This window comes from Cephus cinctus, unplaced genomic scaffold (assembly GCF_000341935.2).
Source record: "Cephus cinctus unplaced genomic scaffold, Ccin1 Ccin1_scaffold0299, whole genome shotgun sequence".
In the NCBI taxonomy this organism is placed as follows: domain Eukaryota; kingdom Metazoa; phylum Arthropoda; class Insecta; order Hymenoptera; family Cephidae; genus Cephus; species Cephus cinctus.
In genome coordinates this window covers 834,615-848,154 of record NW_014333002.1, presented here as the reverse complement: position 1 = coordinate 848,154, position 13,540 = coordinate 834,615, and the positions used below count along the sequence as shown (strand labels likewise).

At 41.4% G+C, this 13,540-nt stretch overlaps 1 long non-coding RNA gene across 1 annotated transcript in view; it reads left to right on the top strand.

The window, feature by feature from the left end:
- Positions 1–3,139: 3,139 nt before the first annotated feature.
- The window catches only part of LOC107266080, a 12,599-nt gene continuing 2,198 nt past the window's right edge, over positions 3,140–13,540 (top strand). The window contains exon 1 of the long non-coding RNA XR_001537337.2: positions 3,140–3,372. This is a non-coding gene — a long non-coding RNA (uncharacterized LOC107266080). The remainder of the gene's footprint in view (positions 3,373–13,540) is intronic.

Genomic DNA, 13,540 nt, shown 5'->3' with positions numbered 1-13,540 from the left:
TGTATATCTATATATATATGTGTCAGATGAAGTCGGCCGATCGTTTATTAATTAGTTCAGCCGGAAAAGGGAACCCGACTGCCTGTAGCTGACTGGTCGCCTAGAACCTGTATATCTATATATATATGTGTCAGATATATATATATATATATATATATAGCGATAATAGAAACTGGCTATGCACGTGAACACTACGTGGGCATATGTACATATTCAGATGCTAGTAGCTGTAGGTAGGTTTATTACGCAGAGACGCAGAAACGCAGGATAACCTTTGGGGGTAGCGAGTGTGTCTGTGGAAACGTAGCGAGGGTGACCTTAACGTAATTAAGGACGTCACATATCCGTGACGTGCGCACGAGCGACTCGTTCCCCATCCAATTTTCACGTGGTGAGTAAAGAACGCCGAGGAGAGTCTCTCGCGATATTGGATGGGAATTAAGCCCCGATCGAACTAATTGCTACTCCTTAATGAGCTTTATCACTGATTACTTGGATGGGAGTGTCACCCGTTATATACATACACTATATTGCGAACCCTTCAGTCAGTTAAATATAGACGTAGCTGAAGGACTGGTCGGAGTGTAGAAAAATGTTTAAAAAATAAATCAGTTAAGGGTTGTAGGAAAAAAGAGTATAGCAATTGAATAATTACGATCGAGAAAAGAATTTGATTGCACGAATGTAACCGATGTTGGGATTTTAATTTTAGATTTTTTTTTTCGGAAAAATTTCTTTAAGGGCTCTTTGTCCAGGGGCGAGATAGAGGGGTCCTTTTGTAGAATTTTTTTTGGACTTTTCAAAGCTCGAGCTTGAGCAACACCTGATAAGTGTGCGGATAGCGGGAGGAATCGGTGGGTGCGAATAAGGGTGAAAACATGTGCTGGGGTGGTTGTGAATGTGAGTAGGGGTGGGTGGTAGGAGTTTTTAAATATTTTAAGAGCCATCAGCCATGGTGAGCACGTGTCAATATGAGTGTTGGAGAAATTTACTACACCCCGTGGAATTCCCGTGACACGTGTTATCGGGGATGATGCTCGACGCGGTCTCCTCAACCGTCTATTTCGACTGGGACACACCCCCTTCACCCCCTCAGAATCCCGTCCCGCAAAAGCTGCAGCTTCACGCCCGCGCGACTTCAGCTGCGGAATAAAAAGTTGCCTAGATGCAAATGGAGGGTGAAACATGCATGCCGCAACAACCCTCGCGGTGTTGCCCACCTACCACTGTATAAAACACGGGTCCCTAAGCACACCCTGTTTACGGCCCTGGTCCGACACTCTCTCTTGGCAAACTCTAAACCCCATGAACTACCTGTCTAGGTAGGTACCTTGCGCCAACGGGGAATAGAGGATGTCAATTTTTTAATAAAAATTCACCAGCCACCCTTATTAATACAGGCAATTAAATATTCTCATTGGGAAATTATCATCGATCAATATACTCCAAATAAGTAATTAAATCTTACCACGGTATCGATATCGACCTCAGTATGAATTTTCCAAAAATTTCTTATTTTCTTTGATCCGTCATCTGAGAACCCCTGTCTGCTTCCCTCCTGAGGCAAATCATAAGACATGAATGTAGTATTCCTTCAAACCGTCACCTGACCGTCAACGTCAACCTAACGTTAGTAGATACGAGGAGAAAAGCCGGGAGAGACGAGCCGATCTATTATTTAGCCAGCAAAATGGCAGCTTACCCTTACGGGGTAATGTGTTCCGAAAATTCATGGAAGCTGGTGTATTTTTAATTTCACTATAATACGTATATATATATATACATTGTAACGAAAAATCTAAGATAATGATAAGTTAGAAAGGTACTCCCCAAATTATGACACGATCTTTCGCCTACAAATGGCTCCGATACTCTTTCCGAATTTTTCGAGTCTACGCAATACAAAATAAAGAAGACTTAGCAAAATGCCGGATGTGCGCCAGACGCATCGTTGCGTCATGATAATAGGAAAATAGGTCCGACCAGCAGGAACGGAACGAAAAGGTATGGTGGAGGGTCTGGCTCGACGCAGATGTTAAATAAGGGAGAGATAGAGGAAAAGAGAGTGAGAAAAATCAGATTGAGACCCGATGAAATTCAGTAACAGAAAACATGTAAATAATGGCCCTTTTATTTTGGGACTTGAAATAAAATACATTAAAAATTTAACAATTTCAGTTGCGATACTTGGAAGGTCCGCGAAATCTGGGTTCCACTGGAGTCTACGCACGATACATTGGCGTACGTATCCTTGTCGCGAGACTTGGAATGCGGCAATTATGAGGACGACCTGCTGCCGTCATCCCTGGATGTCCAGGTGATGTCGGGTGGATGCTTCGTTGGGTCCCGTGTAGACCGGACGTCAGAGGGTCCTTTCTCCTCGGCCTAGGGTAGCTGCCCGAGCTCCCTGTCCGGTACGGATGCCGTTAGCTAGGCATCGGTACCGGAACTGACGTGACGATAAGTCGTACATGACGATGTTCTCGTCGGGTTTTCGCCCTGGTTTATTCGGGGTCGCCCGTAGCGGCGTAGAGGTGTCTCCTGACGTTGGCATCCCTGCACGCTCCCTGACGTAACCGTTGGCAGTTTCCTTCGGGCGCGACTAGAGAAGGTGAAGTTCTCGATGCTGGTTATTGGTCTTTTTCGGCATAACAATGTCTCGATGTGCCGCATGAAAGTTTTTTACCATAGGAATTAGCCTAATCCCATTAAATTATATACTCGAGACCCTGGAGTTCTTGGCCGGTTATTTTAGCCAGCGCGACACTAAGGGACGGTACTACGTCCTGTATGATAAACACAAGAGTCGACCGATTCTAGCCTTGTGACGTAAATAACGTCACAATGTATATATATATATATAGGTGCGTGCACGAATACACGCGTTTTTAAATAACGCAAGCAGTCACGGTCTGTCTGACGTAAGATATAAATATAGAATTCTTAATGACGATAATTATAATTACGGAGAGAAAGCAAGCTATATGAACCTTTGAGAAAAATATGTTAAAAGTATAAAAAAAAAGATACGCATTTATATATAGTACAGAAAAGCTCCATTATACGTCCGTCTAGTATATCCTGATAACAAATCGCGAACAACTGCGTCTGCTGACATGTTTCAATATGGCGTAGGGTTTGTTAACGTCGGACATAACTTTCATTAATTGGAGAGGACTCTGCGGAGTGAAGGCAGTGGCGTGGCTGCCGCGGGCTTCGTAATTAATCTTACGCTCTAATGAGTGTCAATTGGCAGGAGCTGCCAATTAACGTACTAGCTGCCAGCTTAGTTTTCAGTACCAGAACGGAACTAAGAGACCGGTCAAGTCGGTGGTGTTTATCATGGATGAAAAATTCTGACACAACAAAAGCGTACGTAATTGAATTATACATTGTATGTTAAAAAAGATAAGAGAACAAAAGTGTGAAAAAAAACACATTTATCCAGCACATCTTCTCGTTAATTATAAATATCGTCTATTTTACTCCGGAAACATTCTAACCTCACCTGCCCCACAATGTAGCATTGATAACTGGACGTAATTAAAAGACGTTCGGTACCCTAAGAAATCAATTGAAAAAAATTATCTGTATAAAAAAAAATTTTATATCTACAGGGAAATCACTAAAAGATTAGAACCTTATCAGTCCATTAGTATATATTCCTCGCTGACGCACTTCAGTGCGCAATGCAAATATTCTCCAACTGGATCGTTATATTTATTTTTGTTACCTATACTACATACAACTATATATATATATACCCAATATACTATACGTATATAAAAGTATCGCTGGCAGCACCTTGCAGACCATTAAGCTTTAACCCCTATCCTCGTAAACGGCCCAGTAACACGACACCGCTTCAAGACATATTAACAGAGATAGGAGTCAAGAGTCGCAGCGCTGTAAATAATATTGCGATGAAATAGTCGAAATAAAAGAAAAATGAAAACCAGCCCTTAATACCCAATGGCCATTTCTTTCGGGATAATGCCAAGGATCGCGACGTGTTTGACTCTCAGCCTAGTAGAGGGAGTTTATTTTCGTTAGAAAACAAGGCGTATATATATATATATACACATATGCAGTATATCAACGAGGGGTGCATTGGAGTGAAGGTATCGAGAAACGAAGGAGGGAGGAAAGTCAAGGATGAGAGAGCGAGAGATAGTGAACGCGAGTAGGTGAGTAAGGGTGAAGCTTGGGAAAGGGTGGCAGGAAGGGGGGGGGCAATCTTGCTAATGTAGCACCCTCTCTTCCTACAGACCCTCGGCCAAACCACTACGTATAAATAACGCGCGATCCCGTCACCCTCCCTCCACCCTCCCCTCTCGCCCTGTCTCCCCCCCTTCAGAATCAACCCGAAAACTTTGCCAAGAGAGTACTAGGTACGTCTCACCTTTCGAGCTTTTGCACTGGTATCCCCTGTCGACCTCTTCTGTCTCTTTCTGACATACAAGCCAACCTCCGCTTCCCCCCTACGCTCTTATTACGTATAGTGCGCTTATGCTGAGATACACGTGATAGCTTCGAAAGGGGTAAAACGCTAAAGTCTTAATTTACAGAGATACTATATTCGTTATTATTATTATTATTTGTTATTATATAATAAGATATCGACGAAACTAATTAATCTTTAGAGTCACAATATGAATTGTTAGTCATTATATTTTTTGGATGGTGGTGGTATTCAGTGATATAGAAGTTAGACGGGGTGCGAGAGGCCGAGAGAGTTTTGGATATGGGGGGTGGAAAACGTTCTGAGGGTTGAAGGCGGAATGGAAGGTTGATTATGGTGGGACTGTGTGTGTATGGTACAGCTTGTAGATAGATAGTGCGTGGTTGAGAGGGGTGGATGGGATGGAAAGCTCCCAATCAAATATACATGAGTTCATTAAGATGATATTTATCGAATGGAAGGTATTGGCATAATGCCAGGAACACAATAGCGCCAAAAGACCTATTCATCCGCTTAGTCTGTATCCACCCTATGTTCGGAATGGCGAGTCGAAGACGGAGGCATTAGGGTTTTGTATGTTCTGGCTATTAATTACAGAGCCGTGTATCTTTTTCGTGGTGGTCCAGAAACATGGAATTTTTGTATGGTTAGGATGGAGCCTTTGAAAGATTTGGTCCACGTGAAATGTCATATATAATGTAATTGGTAGAAAATGTAATTGATGGGATTTAGAAAAAAAAATTATATAAATTGCAATCGTTTTTTTTTTAGGTTTTACAAAAATTTGATGGTGGATTTTAAAAATCGTTTTCATTTCTTGGGGGATTTTCTATATTCTTCATCCCGTCGTTGATTTCGCCCCATGGCTTTGCCGTCTCCGTCGTGCAACCCCTTCGGCCCGGATTTCGAGGGGTATGCGCACACGGCACCCTGCAGCTGCCCCACCATTGCCATTTCAATTATCCCACTTTTAGCGGGCTTATTTAAATCCTAAGTGCATACTCACGGACTACTCGCGGATGAACTCGCGCAATAGGTCTACGGCAGCAATGGCAACGACGCTGGCACCGGGAACCAGCAGCCAGACAGCTGGGGGTTCGTAGCCACAGCTACCAGGGACCTTCACCAACACGGTTGGTAGTTCACCAATTCTACTTCGTTCAGTAGGTGGTTCGTTCGTTCGCCATAGTGCATTTGCATTTGCTCCATTATTTACCCGATCGTCTCATTTCCCTTGTTTCCCACTATGAAACATCGAACGATGGGGCGAGACAAGGGCTGCGTTGTAAAACAGGGGTTTTTGCTATACAGGGGTATTAGCTCGTGGGGATAGTTAAGGAGAAAGATGTAATTTTATTATTTTCATTAAAAAGGTATTTTTTGAAAATATTAAAACAGATGAGAATTGCATTGATTTGTTTTCCGAATTATTTATTGGTATGTAATTTTTTTTTCATTATGAATCTTTCAAATCTCCCGCTGTTTCTTGCCTTCCTTCTTTTTCTCAGTCTTCTCTCTAGACAATTATGCCTGTCAAAGAAACTGTCAAGTGCCAATGTCCCGCGTGTTACGTTGGAATCATTTGTAACGACTTCTCGTGAGAAAAAGCGATAGCCATTACGGGGATCGTTTGTTGGATTTGGAGTAGGAAGGGTGGCTGGGAAAAAAATTGTCAGCATTCGTTTCCCTTATATAGGGTAGGACGACGGGTTTGGGATTAAGGGAGCATCAACTGTATTAACTGACCGTTCCTAAAGGAAATACATTATGGCGAGAACGATTAACCTCTGAAGTCAGAGTCAAAGTCAGTATATACATCCCTTGTGAGGTCTTCGCGATCAGCCACCCCTATCAAACAAAGTTACTCCCTGATACCTACTACCCTCCTCACAGCCCGTAAGACCAACGTTGTGATTTCTCGCACAACTTTTTTTACCCGATGAAAAATTGCATTAATTTCCCTGGAGGTTCCGTCAGGCTGGCAACCCCACGTCTTTGGAAGCTGGTCAAGACATTTCTATACAGACATTTTTTTAGTCGTGACTTTGCAAAAATTTCGAAACATTAACAGCGAATTACTTCGAGTGAAACAAAGTCACGGCTAAAAAAATTAATATCCTCTTTCAAAATTTTGAACCATCAAATTTGATTTTTCGCAAAAATAATTTCCGATTCGCACACCTTATAATTTCTTAATCGATCCATCAATCGAATCCTTAATATCCTCTGATTCCAAAATTAATAATTATCACAATCATACGTTATCAAACTGTCATCCGTATCGTTACTGCAAGTCGCCTTTATCTTATCAAAATATAATTTTTATATCCGTAAAAAGTTTCACATCGGCCGATTATATCCTAGCAAAATCCTTATCAATTTTTTTCAACCCTAAAATTTCCCTTCCACCTACAGTCTCCGGACCACCGACGCTGGTCAAGGAAAACGATTAATAAACTAATCATTCTCAGGCGGCGGTATCAATCATTTTACGGTCGGAGCTTACTTCTGCATCGGACAGCTTAAGTAACCACGAGCCAGTCGGCAGATTATATTTGCTTCAGTTCAGTCGGGCTCGTTGTTCTACGTATAGAAGGAGAGGCCACCCTTTGCAATATCCTCGGTAATCGAACTGTCAATGACTCATTCACAGGGTACGATAAATTTTACGACGATTTACTCCGAGTTGGATGGTACTCTTTCTTTCTCCATCCCCTCCCCACACCCCACCCATCGTTATTTCCTCCTCGAACCCCCATAATTAGTCGACCGGAAAAACAATATTAAAAAAAAAATTGTGACAATAAAATTGACATATTATCGAATCCGAGTAAAGAAAAATTAAAATGACGATTGAGGGTAGAGACGACATAAAAAACAAAATTTCGATTGTAGACTATAAAACGTACAAAATAATCGAACAGCGATTGAGAACCCCTGAAATGTATGAGATCTTAGCTGGCAAGAGTTTCCTTATTGTTGGATATTATAATAATACCCGGTCCATAACGTGTATCGTCTATTATACGTAACCTAATAGCCAATTTAAGAGAACACGATTTAATAAGTCAAGCGAGTCGCGCAGACCGGCATATTGGATCAGCTAGCGGCAAAAAGCATCCCCTGATTCCTGCACGATTTAACCTCGTTTCAAGAAGAAATTTATTGTGCCCAGACTCGAACTTATAATCCAATCAAGTTTCTTAGCCCTTGAGCTGTACGTTGCTGGGATGTTTATTCTAATTTTAAATTCTTAAGAAACCGACAAAAGACTCGGCTACTTGATCAGCATTTTCATCGCTACTCAAACTGTCTCTGGGGATAAAGCTTAGAATTAGGACTGAGGTTGCTAATAAATTTTACACGCGTTCACCTAAAACAGCCTTTCGCAGTGCATTTGGTGCGATGAGTATGTGGTCATAATACTCTGTGTTTTAATAGGTTTACCCCTGTACACACGCGGACGAGAGATTACGCCATATTGATTCTATCGTATTTACGGATTATCATAACGGTCTGCAAAATATTCAATTCAATAAAGCGTAATCCTCGTTAGCTTAGAATTACGTACGCTCTATATATCTATCATTGGGAATATTCTTTTTTATTATTGATTGATATATATATATGTTCTAAAAAAAAATGAGCAAAGTTTATATATATATATATATATATATATATATATATATTTCTTATCCCTAATATATTTCATTCAACTTCAAGTTTAAGAGAATCCAGACCAGCAGCTAACCAACCCCCACTAATTTTCACCCTAAGCTACTAATGCATGTAGTCCTGTAGGTAACAAGGACCATTGTGTCCTGGACCAGCAGTAGAATAGACGGCAGAGAAGGTGCACGATGCCCAGGGGCATCCGGGCAGCCCATAATTCATTCCACAGAAAGGAACAATTGAGTGAACTCGTGAAGAGAGTCACACTAGCCAATTGTTACGTCTGGCAAACATGGAAGGACCTGTACTTGCTTATGGATATACCACAAGACGAAAAAGTTAATATTAGGATTATTTTGAAAATAGAAAAATTTATGTTGGCAAAAAAAGAGTATCTGCGTTAAGATAGTTTTTTGGTGGATTAATTAGGGATGGGATTTAATCGAGTATTTAATATCAATATTATTATTATATTTTAAGATAGTTCAAATTCGGTCAGATAACTTCAGGATATCTAACGATTCTAATGCTGGGACCAAGGACCTAGGTCCAATGTTTCGCATTCACAGTGCGCGCGCACTGGGCCTTTGCGACCTCATGGAACCTAATTAATTTTAGGGTAATGAGTCAGTTCCTCTGGACCCATCTCGGATGAAGGTAAAACAAGATCCGCACGCCTGGAGCTATCCTGTAGTTCTGACGTAGCCCAGTCTCGTCCCGTGAACGAGTGAACTCAGCACCGGCTCTGTGTATCCTTCTCTGTGCTGGCACCTTTGCACTGACAAAACTACCCCTGGCCCTTAACACTGATTATACTATATCTCTATTGTATAGTGTAGTAGCTGCGCGCTACATGTCCTCACCTGTTCTCAGCACGAACTCACTCTGCTTGCAGCTCTGTATATACACTTGTGCTTAGATTAGATTTGATATTAATTGCTTGCCTTGGCTGCTTATTAGAACCGGTGCAGTGCTGCCACCTGTATTCGTAGGGTGAACTATGGATGGTCTAGTGGAGGATAAAGCTTGAAGAACCAAAATCCTTAGCATTTATGAAATATGTATTTTTACTTAGTTCGAAGCTTTTATTTTAGCAAAAATTTTTGATATTAATAAATTTTGATAAATTAATTCTATACTGGTATACTGTTTTTATGGCGAATGGGTAATTTCACAAATTTTGGACGAATAATTATTTTGGTAAAAAAATGTAAAAAATGGTTTTCTTCTGACGTACATTTAAAACGGTGGATGCTGTTTATACGCGATGAGTAAAGATTCAACGTCACGTACTCAAGGATTCACCATAATGTAACTGACCTTCATTTCTGAAGAGAGGCACTGGTTAATGTAGAAGATAATTTGAATCGTGACCGATAGTCATACACGTATGCATAACTGCCGGCAAGCAGACCTGTATATGAGAAAGTAACTAGAAAAAAAGAGATAAAAGTCACCCGCACGAATAAGAAGCGAAGATGGAAGTCAAAGGGGATAGTTGAACAAGCGATGCAGGTAAGGTTGAACCCGAGGCACCTAAAGACCTCGTGAGGTCAAGTTCAGCGGTTCGCAAGAGTCACGGAAGAGTCCTGTACTTTCCCCCCTCCACTCACCCAGACCCCATCCCCACTAACCGCCACTCTCATTCTCATTCTCGCAGCCGACTTGCAGTACGAAGAAAGTGGAGAGAAAAAAAAAGAAAAGGAATAACCAGTCTCAGTTTTCCAACTTACAATAAGAAAAAAAAAAGAAGATGCGATACAGTGCGATAAAAGCTGAGAGACAAAAAAGCCCCTAGAGAAAGTGACTAAACGACTTTCCTATGGGGAAATTAAAATGCCACTGATTGTCGTATCAATTTTTTAAATATTTTTGTTTTACTTTATATTCGGCAATTAAATTAAGATTTATCCACATATTGAGAACGCGATACTCCATAAACGTACGCGCATGCGTACTCGTATATGCATATATATTCAGAGCGGAAATGTACGTGGCGGCTTCCGCGATTTATTTATTCAAGCAGCGGTACTTAGAATACGTGATACGTTGCGCTACGGACTCTGGATCTTATTTCTTAGTACAGTGGACCACACCGCGCTTGGTTGGTTTATAAGAGTCCTCTTTGATCTGACAAGATGACGCCTACGCCATAGGCAAATAAACAGAAGTCAGATATTGGCTGGGCTTGTCATTTATTATTTTTCCAAGTATTATAGACACTGATTATACACTAGTCGGTGTCGGGTTTTTATTTGCATATTTGGGTCTAGGAATAGATTTGAGTAATTTTGTTTTACTTAAAAATCATAAAAATTTATTGGAATTGCATTCACTCTATAATCAATCTATTGGTATATAAATGTGTATTTGGGTAGTGATTTATTTTTGAAAATTTTAATTAGTAATTTTGGGTAAAATTTTCCAATAATTATCACTGGGAATTCGCGTGTTGCATAACCACGTGAAAAACCACGAGACTCGAGACTTTCCGGAATTAATATTCATCGATCCATGCTTCCGATGAATTATAGACTTAAGGGTGCATCTTACGCGTCATGGACCCGCTGCATCTCACCCACGAATCACTCGGTGGAATTTCAATCGATTATTTATTCACGTAACGCCATGATATTCACATGGAAAAAGAACCTGAAGAAGAGCTTCAATAATTACTATGTACCTGTAATATGCATTCCTGTACGTAAGTCATATATACTGCACAAAAATATAAAGCTTGGTAATCAAGTGTGCAGAGGTGTATTTTATAAAATTTTTTTCGCAGGATGCACAAAAAGCTAATATCTCCTATATTGTCCTAGTTGAAAAATTCCTTGTTTACCAAAACAATATGAAAAAGTTTATTCAATATTGGATATACGTAAGTATACATATATCGCATGAAAATTAGAGTTGAAATGATCAAAGTGCACGAGCAATATAGATTCTCATAAATGTCAGCATTTCCATGGAACTGAAACCACTTCCATCTTCTCATCTGCGATACATTGTATCGAATGACGCAGCTAATTAGGATGAATTAATACTGCAAACAGTAATTTCTACATGGCAACCGGGTAAACCATTCGAGTTAGACGGTTGGACGTATTACGACCCAGTACTTCCTCCTGGAGCGCGTCGACGTCGTTCCATTCAGCCCGTAGTAGAGCCAACAAGCGAGCGCCCTAATTGCCAAGGCGAATGATAATTGTTTTATGAAATTTAAAATTAATTCCATAGGCAAGTCGGCTAGACATAATGAAAATAACGAGAGAAATTCAGATGCCCCATAGTCAGCTTGGAAAATCGAGATCTTGTAGAAATAGCTAAAAAAAATTTCCCAAAAAAAGATTAGATAAAACTCAAAGATACAAGTAATAATTAACCCAACAAGACCTGATTATACCAATCAAAGTATAAAATCCAGACGATTACTATAACGTCTGGTATCCAGTAAATCGTCTTCTCTCAAAGCAGCATAAAGCGAACCGTACAATAGGTACCATAGGAGCGAAGGTAATGCCGTGAGGATCTAGTGAATTTCGGTTGGTTAGGGTCTAGACAATGATCTGCTTTGCCTCGCGTAATGGAAGACAAACAGGTTCGTCCCCTTATCCACTCTGAGCTTTCGAGATCCCGACGATCCAGGCCTGCGCCGCCACAACACTCGCTGTCTTCGGCAGGAAGACATCGGGGACCCAGAGTCAGCGACAGCATTGTCCCGTTAAGGGCATTACCCTAGGAAGTTGACGTAAGGATGAGCTCATCGTAAAGACAGTCCCCATTGTCATGCAGCGCAGCATAGCAGTGTGGCAATTCCAAACACTGTTACCAAAAAGCGGTTCAGGTTCCACGGGACCGGTGCGGGCCTTTGTAAATTCGCGTGCCAGAAACCACTAGTAAACCATAACCTCTTAGGGCATTGACGTGATGCGAAGAGGTAGATGGTCTACGCCCTACTGCCAGCGGACTCCGCCCTCTCTACTCATCATTCTCATGTGCTAATTATTGGGCCCGCCATACCGCGGCTAATTTACAGACTGTAACGGAGAAGATATAGCTAAAGAGTATATCGTCGCTGGTGCTAATCTGATGGTTCTTTTTATCTTGGGTTGCGTCATGATACGTTAGCCGCGCAGAGGGTACACAGTACCTTTGGTTCTATCGGATAATAAATGCAGTAGGGTTTACGGAGCTTTTCAATTGGATTGCCCGTGAAGGTATGCGAGGAGAATGGAAACTTTTTATAGGGGATATAACGAGTAGTGTATCGGTAGGCATGCACAGTCAATGTATGGGCTGGATGAAATACATCCGGATGTCAATGCATTGGATACAGTCAGACAGTCCAGGTGGTTTGGTATCTACCTGGATAGGGGCTGATACGTGTATAGATGGATGCATCTGTACAAATGCACTGTATATTTCTGATCCGTTATAGTGGGCGTGATGGGAAAAGTTGGGGCACACGTGTGAACACGCGTCAATATGCCGTTATCCAATTAAAAAGCTGCCTTTGTGCAAGCCGACCTGTCGCAGCCAACCCCGTCGACCTTCTACCCCTCCAATCGAAATCAACCCCTCGCACGCAAAAGGCTGCTTCCAATTAGTAGAACTTCTGCTGAATTGGCCGACGTCGAGCCAGCGGCCAGGATATGCTCGATGGCTTAGTGTACTGTATTACTCGGTATGACTTGAAGTCGACACTACCTCGTGATTACGTGATTCGAAAGTCCCATATTTTTATTTAAGGAAATCACACCTTTAGGACTGATATTTAATTCTTCTTGGGTGACATCAGGGATATTGAGAATAAGCACAGAGTTGAGGGTGGGTCGTACCAGCCTGGGGGGTGGATGCGAGAATCGCGTGTTCGCGGAACAAAAAAAGATTATTTTCATATGATAGATAATGTACAATGGCGTGTCCGTGCGATTCGTTGTGAATAAAAAAATATATGTAATAGCATATTCATGGGGGTTGGGATTTTTTGGTAAACCGTCTGGCGGCCGTACTTCATACTAGTGCCACCTGTAAATCTAATAGCGTGCGTCGAAGCTCCTGCACGTGATCGTATTTTACACGGTACTGGAAATAGTACCGAGCGCAGACACCAGAGGGTAGTTTAGACAGATAAAGGAACATACGAACAGATTATACTATAAAGTCAGTGACAAGTATATCCATTCGAAACAATGCTATAGTAAAGATTTTCGAAATATTTGACCGATCAATTATTTTGTTGACCCTACCACCCCCTCGATAATCACTTTAACTAGCAATATCAAATTGAGGATGGCCTATTGACGAGACATCTCGTTCCCAGCGAAGTTTTGCTCTTCTCCCAGTTTCGCTGAAGATCCGAATTTACACGTTCGTGGAGCGAGAGATCAAATTGTTAAGCCT